This window comes from Sarcophilus harrisii, chromosome 3 (assembly GCF_902635505.1).
Source record: "Sarcophilus harrisii chromosome 3, mSarHar1.11, whole genome shotgun sequence".
NCBI lineage: Eukaryota > Metazoa > Chordata > Mammalia > Dasyuromorphia > Dasyuridae > Sarcophilus > Sarcophilus harrisii.
The window spans coordinates 399,139,208-399,155,160 of NC_045428.1; the positions used below are offsets into that span (position 1 = coordinate 399,139,208).

At 37.5% G+C, this 15,953-nt stretch overlaps 1 long non-coding RNA gene across 1 annotated transcript; it reads left to right on the forward strand.

The window, feature by feature from the left end:
- Positions 1 to 487: 487 nt before the first annotated feature.
- LOC116422443 lies at positions 488 to 12,838 on the forward strand. Its single transcript, XR_004233087.1, has 3 exons — positions 488 to 885; positions 9,452 to 9,712; positions 10,284 to 12,838. It is a non-coding gene; the product is annotated as an uncharacterized LOC116422443 (long non-coding RNA).
- The last annotated feature ends 3,115 nt before the right edge of the window (positions 12,839 to 15,953 follow it).

A 15,953-nucleotide genomic window follows, 5' to 3' on the forward strand; every position in this document is an offset into this window, starting at 1 on the left:
TTTATTTCTGATCAAAACTTGATGTGTGGGTTTTAGGGTTTTTTTTTTCTGTTTTTATATCTTTGCTGGAGTAGTTGTGAAAGAGTTGGGTTGTTTTGTTCTATTAAGTCTGCTATCTTGAAAGGAGTTTTTAATCTAGTTTTTTTTCCCCTGCCACCAAGAATATCCTTAATCCAGGGTTCTAAAAACAAGGTGAGAGAGATGAAGGTTTGTCACTGTATTTCTGAGATGCTACTTCTCATCTCACACACAGTAAAGAATGTATTGGAAACTCAGCATAGGAAAAAAAAAAAACCAAAACTTAGAAGATTTGGAAAGGGTTGCTTTTTTTTCTTTACATTTCAAAATAAAATAGAGTAGCAGCAAAGATAAAAGAGAGAAAAAAGCAGAAGTGAAACTTCAATAAAATTCTGAAACAGAATTAGAGAACTGGGAAGGCTTAAAATGTAATGAAACAACCACTAAAAACAAATCTGTTTTTCAAACGTGCCAGAGAGGGCATCTCAGAGAGTATAATCGCTTTTGACTCCAATAATGAAAAATTCAGGTGGTCTTCTTGAACTTTTTGCCCTAACACCTTGAAAGTCAGCTACATGTCTGGTAACCACTTTTGTATCTTTAGCTGATGGCTGCTAGAAAGCTTATGTGTGTTACAAAAAGGTGCTTGATGCTCTGGCTGGGACCAAGAAATAAGAAACTGGTGAAAAGGACATGGCTGAATATACCAGACTCTCCAAATATTTCAGTAATAGAAGACTTTAGTATATTGGTTCAAAGAGTAAATAGGGGAGAGTTTTACTTTAGGACTACTTATAAACTGATTTTTCTGTTGCAGCCAACAGAACAATCAGGTATTTCTGCCAGACAATGCTTCGGGGCATGCATGTAAGTATATACCTGTGTATGGGTATGTAAGTGGGAGGGGAGTAGGGGAACAAGGAACAGATGTATAGATATGCAGCTGTGTGTGAGGGGGTGTAGAGATTTATTTACAGTTTCGTTTAATATTTATTTTTTTTTCTTATATTTTGAATTCCAACTGGTTTTCTTCTTTCCCTCCCAATCCCACACTAAAGAAAGCCAGCATTTGACACAGATATATATATTAAACTATATAATTCATAGTTCCATAGATCATTCTTTTTCTGGAGGTAGATAGCATTTTTCTTCATAAGTCCTTTTTAGTTTATTTAAATATTTGTATAACTCAGAATAATTTAGTCATTCAGATTTACTTTTTAAAAAATATTGCTGTTACTGTACATAATGTTCTCTTGGTTCTGCTCATTTTGCTCTTCATTATTTCAAGCAAGTCTTTCTATGTTTTCTAAGATCAACTTGTTCACCATTTCTAATAGCACAGTAGTATTCCATCACAATTACCTTATTTAACTATTTCCCAACTGATAGGTATCTCCTCAGTTTCCAGTTTGTTGCCACTACAAAGGGAATTGCTATAAATATTTTAGAACATGTAGGTTCTTTTTCTTTTCCTCTAATCATTTCGGGAAACAGACCTAATAATGGTATCACTGGGACAAAGGATATACACAGTTTTCTAACTCCCTGGATATAATTCCAGATTGTTTTCCAAAATGATAGATCAGTTCACAATTCCATCAATAGTATATTAGTGTCCCATTTTTTCCACATACCCTCCAAAATTTGTCATTTTCTTCTCCTATCATTTTAGCCAATCTGATAGGTATGAGATGGTATCTCAAAGTTGTTTTAATTTGCATTTCTCTAATCCATAATGAATTAAAGCATTTTTATATGATTATATGTAGCTCTGATTTCTCCTTCCAAAAGCTTCCTGTTCACATTCTTTGACCATTTATCAATTAGGGAATAATTTATCCTCTTATAAAATTGACAAAGTTCTCTATACATTTGAGATATGACTTTTAATCAGAGAAATTTTCAATAAAACTTTCTCCTCCAATTTTCTGCTTTTTAGTCTTGGCTACATTAGTTTTATTTGCACAAAATTTTTTAAATTCAATGTAATCAAAATTATCTATTGTACATCTCACGATGCCCTCTATCTTTTCTTTATTCCTAGGTTCTTCTATCCATAAATTGGATAGGGACATGTTCCATGTCCTTCTAATTTACTTATGATATCTCCTCTTTATGTGTCATGCATCTGTTTTGACTCTGTCATGGTAAATAAATATATTGGTCTATACTTAGTTTTTGCCAGACTGCTTTCTAGTTTTCCTAATAATTTTTATCAATCAGTGAATTTTTATCCCAAAAGCTCAAATCTTTACATCTATCATATACTTAATCATTTACTACTGTGTAAACTTCTCTACTCTTTCTCACTAATCTACCATTCTGTTTCTTAACTAATTCACAGATAGTTTTGATAATTTTATAATTTTTTTGCTACTTTATAATACTGTTTGAAGTAAAGGGCATCCCAGAATGTCAGAATTTGAGAGGGACCTCAAAAATATTGGGGTACTAGACAGGTATTGTAAGGTGTCTCAGAAGAATTGCAAGGTTTAGATCCATCTCCAAGTTAAGGAGCAAAATTTATTGTAATTATGATGCTAATTAAAGTGGGCTAAATTCCAAAAGAGAAAGATGGCAAGGAGCAAGCGGTAAATTTATAGATACTGATATGCTAATTTTATGACTTAAAGGTGGAGTTGAGGAGTGGTCAGGTTTTTACTTTGTGTTCAGGTGCCTCCCTACAGTTTTCTGGGCAGAACTACTGGGTGGAGGAGAGAGACAGAGGTTTGTTTTTAGGCCTGAAACATCACTAAGTCAAATGGCACTTTAGGTACCTCATTATTAATGCTCATTAGCTCCAAGCATCCCATTATTACTGGCTAGCAGATTGACAGCCTACAATCTTTTGAACTTAGCATCCTTGGCCTTACAAGGTAAATTAAGGCAAAATAGCCTAAGGGAAGAAATACAACATTTCTAAGTAAAGCTACCTGGAGGTTATTACTACATCATTCCTAAAAAATGCATCACAGCAGTAATTTTAAGATCTGGCACTATTAAACCTCTTTCCTTTATATTTTTCCTCCCATTAATTCCTTTGATATTCTTGCCCTTTTATTCTTTCAAATTAATTTTATTATTATTTTTTTCCAGCTCAATAAGATAAGTTTTTGGTTATTTATTTAAACAAATTAATTTAGACAGAATTTTCATTTTTATTATATTGACTTGACCTACCCACAAATAATATTTTTCCAATTATTTAAATCTGACTTTATTTGTATAAAATGTGCTTTCTAATTATGTTCATATCTTTTCTGAGTTTTTCTTGGGCAGGTATATTCCCAGATATTTTATATTGTCTACAGTTATTTTAAAAGAACTATATCTTTCTATCTCTTTTTGCAGGGCTTTGTGGTGTTATGTAGAAATGCTAATGTTTTATGTGTTTGTTTTATATCCTGTTACTTTGCTAAAATTATTGTTTCAACTAATTTTTTAGTTGAATCTCTAGGATTTTCCAAGTAAAACATCATATCATCTGCAGAAAGAGACAGTTTTATTACTTCATTCCCCATTCTGATTCCTTCCATTTCTTCTTCACTTATTATTGCTAGCATTTATGATACAATATTGAATAATTCTGGTGATAATGAGCATACTTACTTCATTACTTACTTTACTGGCAAAGTTTCAAGCTTATTCTAGCTTTAATAAAAGTAAATGTTATATTTTATCAAAAGCTTTTTCTAACTATTAACTATTTAATTATTTCCCCCACATTTCTGGTATAAATCCCATTTGATCATAATATATAATTGTTGTGTTACATTGTTGTAGTCTCCCAGCTTTTATTTTATTTAAGATTTTTGCATCAATATTCATTGGTAAAATTGGTCTATAATTTTCTATTTCTATTTTGCTTTTCCTGGGTTAGGTCTCAATACCATATTTATTCCATAAAAGGAATTTGATATGATTCTTTGCCTATTGTTCCAATTAATTTATTTAATATTGGAATTATATTTATGTTTTAAGTAAAAAAGGATATTTTCTCTTGAGTGAAATGATGGTGGTTCTATCAAGTAAGCAAGCCTATCAGTAAAGTTCTGGAGTACCATTTGCAAAGTTAGAATGTAGGGACTAATAAATCCCCTGGAGCTACAATAGGGTGATAATAGCTTATAGTTATAACTATAGTAATAAACCACTCTGAGCCAGTTAGATCTATGGGACTTTTCTAAAGGCTCTGCCCAGATAGGGTAGGAGGGTTCCCCTAATTCTACTTCAGCAGACTTTCTCCATAGCATTGCCAGAGTCCTTTCTTTATCCAGGACTTTATCCAGTCCTGGAGACATGGCGGCTTCATTGCCTTGCTGTTCTCTCCTGGGAAGCAACACTTAAGCAACTTTGTGTCACGTGTTTTTAAAATCAGATCCTAGTTGTTTCTGATATTTAACTTATTATGATGTATGTTTTCTTTAGTAACACCCAGGGCCCATTTTAACAAAGGGCACAGTTAAAAAAAAATTATAATAAATTAGGCCCTGGAGGTTGACAGCTACGTACTTAAGAAATGCATTTCAAAGGTATCCTCAGTCCCATGACATTAGGAAATATCTGTACATCAGTACACCTGTCTGGGCAGCTGGTGTTGAGATGAATCAGGCATCTGGAGTTGCCAATGGTGACAAAGCTTCGCTCCCCTCAGCCAAGAATGGCCTCTGTGTCTTTTGGGTCTAAAATAAGCAGTTTCATTTGGAAGCTACAAACTAAGTGATCCAGGGACTATGGTTTTCCCCAATTATTAAATGGATATAGCTTGGGAAGAGGCCAGATACTGACCAAAAGAAAGGCTTCTTTCTGAGTCTTTTTGCCCACAGAAGCTAAAAAATGCCATCTTTTTTGAAGTATTGCTATTGTTTAGTAGTATCTGACTCTTTGTGAATCCATTTGGTGTTTGCTGGGCAAAGATACTGGAGTGGTTTGTCATTTTACAGATGTGGAAACTGAGGCAAACTGGGTTAAGTGAGTTACTCAGGATCACACAGCTAGTAAATGTCCAAGGTTGGATGTAAATTCAGATTTTTCTGACTCCAGTCCTGACAATCTACATACCTGACAAAATTTTCTTCTTATTCTACTCTCAGCTTTATCCTTCCCTCGTTTTGCTGCATGGCAGGGTGTAGAGATTTTTAGCCTTGGTGTCTACCCCTCTCCCCCAAAAAAGATTTTTGGGTAGATTTCAGGGAGTCATTGAACTTGAAACTTTAAATATTTTTATAATTTTATTTCAATGTAATTGGTTTCCTTTATAATACTATGTATTTTATTGTATTCATTTAAAACTCTTCTGGATGGGGGGAGAAGAGGCAGAGAGAATATTTCTTCCTGTGTCTCCCAGGATGGAAGGACAGATGCCATCTATTGTAAGATCTTTAGACTAGTTAACACAGAAGCTTGGACCTACTGTTTCCAAACTGGACCAGTTTGTCCCTGCTTTGGGGCTGCCACACTCTTCCACCCTGATGGTCACCTGAGGTGCCAAACAATGCAGATACCCAGTTTTAGTCTGCAGTTCAGAATCCTAAAAAACCCAGCAGCTTCAGCCTTCCCAAAAGGTAGGGATCATAGCAGCCAGATGTTGCACCAGAATCTATCCCTGGTAAATATAAAATAATTTTACAAACTTTGTGACCTTGGTCAAGACATTTGGTCTGAGTCTGAGGCTCAGGCAATCTTCCTTGGGGACGAAAAAGGTGCCCCAAACAAGTTACATTTTACCATCCCTACTTTATAGGGATATGGTAAAGAAAATAGTTTGTCAACTTTAAAGTGCTATATATGTAAGTTGTTTAAAGTGCTATATAGAAAGGTGTCAGTAATTAATTTTTCATTAAAATAATGGGTTCTTTCTGTTAAAAATGAATGAGCCTATCCATGTGATTTTCTTTTCTTTTAAATGCAGATTGAACTCTTGCCTTTGATTTAGGTATAATGACTCAAAGTAGACTTCAGTCTTATCTTTCCCCTAAAACTCAGACTTTTTAATTAGGAGGGACTCTAAGGTTGAGTGAATTAATTAATAGTTATTGTCCAAAGCTAAAGAGGTAAATGCAGGCATTGTATATAACACTGTTTCTTATTAGCATGCTAAAATTTGTCAGAATACTCTAAAGGAAAACCCTACGCTGCAAGAAATCAATATTTTCAGCATCTGTTGTTCTTCTTCCATGACTTCCCCCCCAATCTGTCCCAGTTACTAAAACTGGGACTCCAGGTGGGACAGTCCTCACTACCTCTGCAACTGGTAGGAGGAACCATGTACTCTATGAAGAAATAGGGAATTTGCTTTCCTTTAATTTATGCAGGGCAAGGTTGAGAATTTTTTAGAGAAACATACAAAGTTATAGAAATGAATGAGATGAGAAAAAATGGGATTGTTTGTTTTTAAATGCTAAAACTTCCAAATAGAATCACTGTTAACTCCAATCTAGTTAGTTTGGTTTGTAGTGTTACTTCTGTGATCAATACTATTGCTTTGTTTTCCTTACTCTACCTGAGAGAGTGGATCAAGGTCTGATTCTTAGCCCAAGGTAGATTAGGTTTGGTCATTGCCAGAACTGGTGGGATTCTTCTAAAACCTTTTTACTCTGTTAATTCTGTCTGGGCCTTTAGGTGAATGCCTCTGGTCCTGGACTATTTTGTATTTCATTCTGTATTCTTGGTACTTACAAATCCAATCCTGGTGCCTCACTCTTGGGTCAGAACAAAGATGCTGTCCTAACTGGCTTCAGGAGGCCCTCCCTTAGGCTTTTAGATCATCATATAACAAGTCAACAATTGCCCTTCTCCCTTCCTGAACATCTTTGTGAATCGCCCAAGCTGCCCTGATCCATCTCTTCTGATCAGTTTGCAGAAAACTTATCCCTGAGATGTTTGTAAAGGCTGGTTTTACCCTTGCGGTAGGCAACATTACTTAGGTCTGAGTGAGCCCTGTGACACAGCTAGAATTTCAAGGGGGACATCCCCAAACTATGGGACAGATAGGATTACAAGCCACGTGAGAATTAGGACGCGCCGCCGGCCAGTTGCTCCAGCAACATGGGCAGCTTGAGCATAAAGCTTTCTTTGTTTCATGTATAATGGACAGCTTAATATTGGCGACACGGTCCCTGCCATCACTTTGAGCTTAGCTTTGAAGACCTTTAAAAAAGTGTTTTATATATATACATATATTTGTTGTTTTTGTTGTTATTACTGCTGCTGCTGCTGCTGCTACTACAATGACTAAGTTCACCTTCTTAGGTCAGGAACATTTTCTACACCATACTGTTTATGTGCACTACCACTCCAGTGTTACTTCTATTGAAAAAAGAGAGACCAGGGGGAGAGTTTTCTTGTATTCTTGTCCTAGATTTAGTCCTTAAAAGTTAAGCAAACCTAAAATAATGGTTTGGACATGTATACTTATATTGTATTTAATTTATACTTGAACATATTTAACATGTATTGGTCAATCTGCCATCTGGGGGAGGGGGTGAGGGGAAGAAGGGGAAAAGTTGGAGCAGAAGGTTTTGCAAGGGTCAATGTTGAAAAATTACCCATGCATATGTTTTGTAAATAAAAAGCTATTAAAAAAAAAAAAGATCGATCATATATGCTCCCTCAGGATAATCTTATCATTCTGCTATTTTTTGTATGTGTATGAGTTTATAATTCTAACATTTAAAATATATCTCAAAGAAAGAGCCAGGCCAGGTTCAATCCACAAGTAGTTTCTTACGGTGGCATATTATTTTCCAAGCGTGGTGGATTTTAATAACATGACTTAAAAAAAAAAAAAAAAGCTATTTAGGTCTTTTCTTATCACTACAAAAGTAGGACCTGTGATTTCATTGATTCAAGAAGTGTTTTGTAATGAAATAACCCTTTAGCAGTGGAGAGCAGCAGTTATTCTGCTTTATATAATTCTGAGTCTTTCTTGGTTCACTAGGTGATTAAGTGACTTGTCCAAGGTTTTATGGATAGTGCCAAAGGTTGGACTTGGGCTAGGGGGTTGCCTTAATTCTGAGAGTGATTCCCTAGTTACTACCCAACACTGTCTCTCATTATAGTTTTAATTTTTTTTCAAATTTGTTTTCCATGAAAAATCTATTTTATCCTCACTTGACCTCCTGAAGAAAAAAAAAATATTCCTATAATAACTAAGTATAGTTCATTGAAACAAATACCCACACTAGCCATGTCCAAAAATTTGTTAGTCTGCTCCCTAAACTTTCCCTCTGTCAGAAAGTAGTTAGGTTAATTCCTTATGCTTTTTAATACTGTAAATGGGTTTGCTCTGGCCCCACTTTCTGAAGGCTAGTCAGTATGTAATAATTTGTTCTCCTAGGTTTCATAGGCATATAACAATGAGGGAAGCACTGTAGACTTTTAGTTTGGAGGTCTGTCTAATACCTCTCCTCATCCACATTGTGCTAAGAAGCTTCTCAAACACTGAGCTAGTTCTGACAAAGTTTGTCACTTGCAGGAAAACACCATGTCACTGAGCAAGTCACTTAACCACTGTCTGCCTCAGTTTCCTCACCTGTGAATTGGAGATAATTATAGCCCTGGTGTCTCGGAGTTCTGGGGAAGGGGAGTGACATGATCATCAGCTGTACTTGACAGAACACACGTGCCTGACAGAAGGCACACAGAACATGGGGGAGATACTGTGGGGCTGCTGCTGGGGCTGCTGAAAGACCTCTGTAATCTGGACTGCAATGTCAGCACATCCGTGTGCAGGCAGGCTGCAGCTGCTTATCTCAGTAGTGGGGGTCTAGAAGCAAGAAATAGGGCACTTGGGTGAGCCGGCTAATTTCAGAAAAACCTTGAAAGACTTGTATGAACCGATGTTGGGTAAAGTGAGCAGAAACAGAAGAACATTGTACATAGTAAGAGCAAGATTATGTGATAATCAATTAGGATAGACTTGGCTCTTTTCAGCAATGTGATTATCCAAGATAATTCCAATAGACTTGGGAGGGAAAATGTCATCTGCATCCAGAAGGAGAATTGTAAAGACTGAATGTGGATTGAAGAGTATTATTTTCACCTTTTTTGCTTGCTTTTTTTTTTCTCATGGTTTTTCCCTTTTGTTCTGATTTTTCTTTTACAACATGACTCACGTGGAAATACATTTTAAATGATTGTACATTTTAACCTATATCAGATTTCTTGCTATCTTGGGGAAAGGGGAGGTAAAGGAGGGAGGAAGAAAAAAATTTGGAACTTATATATTCCAATGTTATAGAAATCAATGTTGAAAACTATTTACATGCCATTAGAAAAATAAAATACTATTAAAAAAAAAAGAAATAGGCTATTTGGAGCAAAAACATCGTTTGGCTATATTTGGAGCTCTCAAACATCCCATTGGGGTAATATTGGTCAGAGTCTCAGAACAATTGTTATATCTGAAAAGCAGTCTTTGCCATCTCAGATTTGCTCACACTGGAAAACTGACTCCCCTCTCAGAGGGAAAGGAATAAGTCCAGCTATACAGCACAGAAGATATCTAAGGGAAGAAAATGCAGAGGCAAAGCGCCCCTGGCTGCTTTCTTTCAAGTTATAAGAAAACCCAGAGCCATGTCCATGTACCAGAAATATTCCGGGAAGCGCAGACACAGAAGTCATGCCCTTCTTGCACTTTGGAGACTTATTAAGATGACTGCTATTCTGCACTAGCCAAAGCTGCTCAAAGGTAAAAGGGTTATTGTGCTCAGTCTAATCATTCACCAGAAACAATCACCTCCCTTCTTCCTCTTCCTATCTCAGCTACGAGCTGCTTTGCACTCCAAGGTTGCTGTTGTGATAAATGACTATGTAGTCACTTGCTGCTCTCTGTACTTTTGTTCTTTGCTATTAGGCTATCAGTTTAACCTGTGTGTCATTCAGGTCCTCAACCTAACCCTCTGAACACAGTTTCACTTTTGGTGTGTCTCAGACACCTCATGGACTCATGCCCCCACCCAGGATTTCCCCTAGAAACATCCCTCCTTCTTCGGGTCGATGAGTCTTCTTTTGGGGAGCCACGTGGATTGTCGTCCTCCCTCCAGGTCTGAGTTGTCCAGTCTCTGTCCATAGCACGAGACTGCAGCTCCAACTCCCCCAAATGTCTCCCTCGTTCTGGGCCCCCATCGCCCTCTGGTTCCTCAATCCTCATCCCCATGGGGGCTGCAATGATGCATCTAACTGTGTCCCTGGGGATTCAGGTCTTTCTTGGCTCTGTCTCCTGATCATTAACACTTCTTATCTTTATCTTCCCCTTTAAGGGCCCAGCCCAGGGATATAATTTACTGAGCATGCTTGGACAGGCCGGCTGCATTCTCCCCTAAGTTAAAGAATTTGCACCACCTGCAAATTATACTAGTATGGCCTTTGTAGGACATCCTGCCCTTTCCTGAAGTCACTGGGGGACCACATCATTGCTCACCAATACCAGGACATCGTACATCAGGCAATAACTTGCTGCTTCTTTTGGATCCTCAATCAGGTAAGCAGAAGTTCATGAAAGGTACATTGAGTGGAAAAAAGGGACAAGTTACAATCTGAGGTCAATTATTAGGGGTAAGTGATAGTCCATCTTCCAGGTAGCACAATTACCTTTCTCCCACCCACAAAGGCATCCAGTAAGTCTTTGCCAAACTTACACCACCAAAGAGTCAAATCTCTACCTTTTGCAATAGCTTCATTGGCAGCTGTCTCCTTCCTTTTAGACTTTGTGCTACTTAGCTCCAGGGCTCATTGTCTTTGTCCCATAAGTCAGTGACTGCTCCTGTCTCCCAGCATAACTCCTCAATTGTGTTATTTGCTGCTTTAATTCAAGTACTCACTAGAGCTCACTCAGAAAATGCTGTTTCTGCCACCACCAAATTCTATCCTTCTTCACCATGCAGCATGGAGATCCCTTCTTCCTCCTGGCTATTGAATGTGTAGGAAAAGACTACCTAGTTTCCTTCCGAACAGCCCCCTGCTACACTATCCTCCTAGGTCATGCTGTCTTTTCTCAAATTTCAGCAAAGAGATTGCTACCTCCCTGGTACATCTGGTGAAATCTCCTGTTCACAGAAAAATCAGATATTTTCAGGAAACTATCATGGATGGTTCTCTAGGCAATACCTTTTTTCAGTTGATCAAGTAACAACATTATCACCTCAATTTATATAAAAAATAAACAATTTCATGGGCATCACACTTTCTCTAGATCCAGTTTACACAGGAGGAGGAGGTTCTGTCTGCTGCTATGGAAATTTAAGAGAATACACTGGTTTGACATGAGACAGGATAAATTGGGAAAAACCTTTCAGATTAAAATCATCTAAACCCACAGTTTATAGTCATAGAATCATAACTGGCAAGGGCCTTGGAAATTATCTAAGGCAACCTTCTCATTTACAGACCAGGAAACTGCATCTCAGCATTGCTCAATGACTTGTCCAAAAAGTAGCAAAATATTAAAATGCAAGTCCTCTGACTCCCATTCCAGCACTATTTTCTCTATATCACATTCACTGAGAGGCGAAAAATAGGCTTGAATAGTTATCCTATAAATTCTAGTGTAGTCTGAGTACTAAGAGATAACTGTGATCTAGCCTGGTTGAGTCTGTGGGTTCCAACAATGAAGCCTTTGTTCTTTTTCAATCCCCAATTGTCTTTCCTGATCCTGCCTTCTTATTTGCCGAATGGCCCAGATTTTCTCATCTTCAGGTGTTTCCAATTAATCATAGATGCCCCATACTGAGTCATGAGGCAGCATGGGAATCAGAAAAATATAGGTTCACTTCCTTCTTCTGCCTGATACTAGCTGTGTGATCCCTGGGCAAGACATTTAAGTTTTCAGGACTCATCGGTCAGTCATTAAGACATTGCAGAAGGATTCCTGATCTGCATTAGTAGAACTGGGGGAGGGAGGGGAGAAGTTTCCTACATGAGTAAAATAATAAGTCTTCTCCCCACTGCCCCCAGCAAAAAAAAAAAAAAAAAGTTGAATTTCTGGTTTGTTTACCAGGGATAAACATGGGGAGAATCTTGTTCCGTACACAGACTCCCAGAAATAGTTTCCAAAGGTGGAATGTATTATGATATAATTGGGAAAACTTTTAAACTCTATCTAACCCCTTATCTAATCTCAAATGTAATCCTTAACCCATTCTGAGGGAACATAACTTGTTCTCTCTCCCCGGGGGACTAAGACAATGGAGAAGGGGCTATGTCCAAGAGAAAGGCTTCAATCATCAACTCAAAAGTCGGGAGACAGATCTGGGACAGCTCAAGGGAGTTGTTTCTCCATTATTCAGGGTACAAGACTCTCAGAGGTGGTTTTCAAAGGGAGAATGTATTGTGATATAATCGTGCCTGGTCCCTCTCCTCCCCACTCATCTCCTGGTGTTTGGAGCTGTTACTGTTATCTCTACTCCTTGGCTGGCAAAGTTTCCGAACTCCTCCTCTGCTCTGAAATCCCCGAAGGAAGACGCGAACTATGGAAAACTCAGGGAGCACCGCGCACCGAGGTGTAAACTGCGGACCGACAAGAGACTGGGGAGAGGTGACACTTCCCCGGGGTCCCCCTATTTTAGCTTCTTACCTAGATCCATTGGAGTGATTCACCCGCCCCCCACTGATCACCGGCAGGCTCTAGATGTAGTTCTGATTGTCCAGGCATTCTAGACGGCAGACCTAAGTCCTGAGTCTGAGAGATAAGTGTAACTCTGAGAGGCTCTGTCTATTCTGCTCCAGGCTTTCCTCCTTGTTTCCCATGTTGGTTTGTTGGCTTGGGGGGAGCTGAGCTATCCTTTTGTTGTTGTTGTTCTCAATAAAAAAATTTAAAAGATCATAAGAGAAATCCTTTTCTTATTATAAAAACAACAACCAAAAAACAAATTCAGAAAGAATCTGATCCTGTGTTGCAGGTAGAAATGTTAGTAAAAGCACAAAAACTGTTGTCCTTGTTTACAAACTCTATGTACCATTGACTTGTGGGGGAGACAGCAGTAGCTGAAATAGTCGAGATGGGGGTGTGTGGATTAGCCAACGTGATGGAATATGGGGTGAGACCTCCAAAATATATTGGGGCGATGGGTGAGTGTTGGAGTTATCTCAAAAGAATTTGTAAGCATAGACTTCCAAATCAAGGGTTAAAGATTTTATTATGCTGTTAAGAGCATGGGCTAAATACATAAATATTTAGCAAGTCAAAAAGGGTTTTAGCAATTAACAAGGGAAAAGACAAATTCCCTAGTGGAACTCAAAATTAATCAGGAGGAAGATAGCATTAAGGGAGAAGACACCACGAGATGGGAGTGCTCCATTGACCAGCAGGCTAATTTCATAGAGAAATTAGCTGTAATAAGGAACATACCATTGACTGGTAACAACCAGTCCCCTTAAACCTATTTCTTTCCCTATTTCTTTTGAGGGGAACACAATCTTTCTTGTCACCCAAGCTGCAATCTTGAAGACATCCTTGACTCACCCTAGTCTTCCCAAATCTAATCAATTGCTCAGGTGTAGATTTTACCTCTTTAACATCTCTCACATCAATCACTCCTCTCACCTGGACTATTTGCAGTAGCTCTTAATTGAGCATTTCACCAAAGCAACCTCCAAAGAGCTTCCAAATTTTTTTTTTCTAAGGCATGAAACCATACCATTCAAAAACTGTCAGTATTTTATACATGTCATTGACATCATATTGCTTGCCTTCTCAAGAGTTTGGGAAGGAATAGGAGAAAGGCAGAGAATTTTGATACTCAAAACTGAAAAAAAAAGTTAATAATTTTTATATGTAATTTGGAAATATTTGATGGAATTAACACATATTAATAATTTTTTAAAAATTATCAGTAGTTCCCTATTGACTTTAAAATAAAATATTAACTCTTCCACAATCTAGCTTCATTCTATCTTTCCAGATATTTCGTATTTCTCTCCATTATTCACTTTCTGTATGCTTTAACAGTAGGGTTTTAAAAAAAATTTCCACTCACAACTCCTTTTCACCTGAGAAATTTTTATGTGCAGATTATGAGATCTCATATGGGACTGCAAACTACCAGAGTTTAAGGCTCTATAGCATCACCCTTTAATGCTATTTTTTTCTTTATTGTATGGATCCTGTCTACCTTTTTAGCACTTTTAAAAATTCCTGTAACTTGAAAGTATGGTTTCTTTAAGGGAACATGGCTCCCAAATATTGCTCTGCCTTATCTCTCTGACAAACTAAACTTCTAATTACTCCCTAAACCCAACATTCCCTGTCCTGTTTCCCTTTTTGACTTTGCACAGACTGTCTCTGTGCCTATAATGAACTCCTCCCCCTTTCACAATCTTTATATTTTTTCCAATGTTCAGATTTAGGTAAAATCTCAGATGTGATTCCTTTCTCGATCCCACCTCCAACTCTAATTCTTAATACTCTCCTTCTTTAGATTACTTTATCTTTACTTATACACGCATGCTCTATTCTCCTCCCTCACCCCCTACCCACACACATCTCTCTCTAGAATAAAAACACTTTGAAAGCAGGGGCTGCTTTATTTTTGTCTTTGAATCCTTAGCATCCAGCACAATGCCTTGCCCATAGGACATAATTCAAATGCTTATTAAATAGAGTTAAACTGAAGCCTACATACCATCTGGCCTTTCATGGCTAAGCACAGCTCTAATGTGAAGAAATGAAGCATCAGTGGCAAGAAGCCATAGTTTATACTCAGAATAATGTCCTAATACAGAGTTAGAAATCAAGAATGCCTTGAAATTCTAGAAAGTATTCTTGTATTGTTGAATTCTGTTTCACAGAACTTTTCCAGCAGAAGATAACAGAGCTTAATAATGGTTTCCTTTTGAGGGGGGAAAAATACATGGTAGAAATTCAGTAGGCCCTAGGAAAAGAATACTTTAGGACATAACTTTGGAATGTTGCATGTTCACATGATGTGATGCTGATACAATAGTCTAAAACTGAATGCATGAAATATGCATGCTGTATAAATGCCTTTTAAAAAAAAAACGTTGTTGTGGATTCCATAAAGCTTCACTTGACTACTATTTTTTCTCTATTTTAAAGATATTATCTTTATTTTTGGATCCTTTATTGTGTAGTTTCCACAGTCATGGCTAGCAACATGTAAGATTTCCTTAAAGGCATGTTCCTTTAGAGACTGTATTGAGCATAGCAAACTGGGGGGTTTATGAATAGTCATACTCCTAGTTTGCTTGATCTTTTTTTGACATTTCTGACTTGTTCTGATGCTTTACTATTTCTCTCTTTACAACATTTCTCTCAAATGACACTTTTTATCTAATATACTGTTGAGGTTGGGAAAGGGACCCCAAAAGTTTGGGGTCACAAATCTCAGTGTAATGAGGTGTCTCAAAAGAATTTGCAGGCTTGAACCCATTTCCTAGTCAAGGGACAAAGTTTCTTGTAATTGTAATGCCATTACAAGTGGGCTGAATTCCAAAAGAAACTAGCAAAGTCCCCTGAGAAAAGAGACCCCTTTATCTAGTTTTCTATCATTGACATGCTAATTCTATGGCCTAGAGGTAGGGCCAGGGCCAGGGAGTGGTCTCCCGATTTTGGTTCTCACAGACCAGATTATCAATCAGCAATGAATTGAAGAGTGGTCTATTCAGAATCAGATAGATTGTTATTCTTAGATTGGGAGCGGAGAAGTCCCTGAGACACTCCAAAGCCAGAAGATTTAGGATTACTGACTTATTGTTAGAACAGAAGCCCCTCTAAAATCAGGGAACTTCAAAATCATTGCCATATTACATCAATACTACTACTATATTAGTTTAGTTCCTCCTTACTGCTCACCTAAATTATTGGAACTACCTCCTGATTTGTTTCCCTGCCTTTAGTTTCTCCCCATAGTCTATCTAAAACATTGGTTTTGGTTTATTATTATTAAAGCTTCTTATTTACAAGATATACCTGG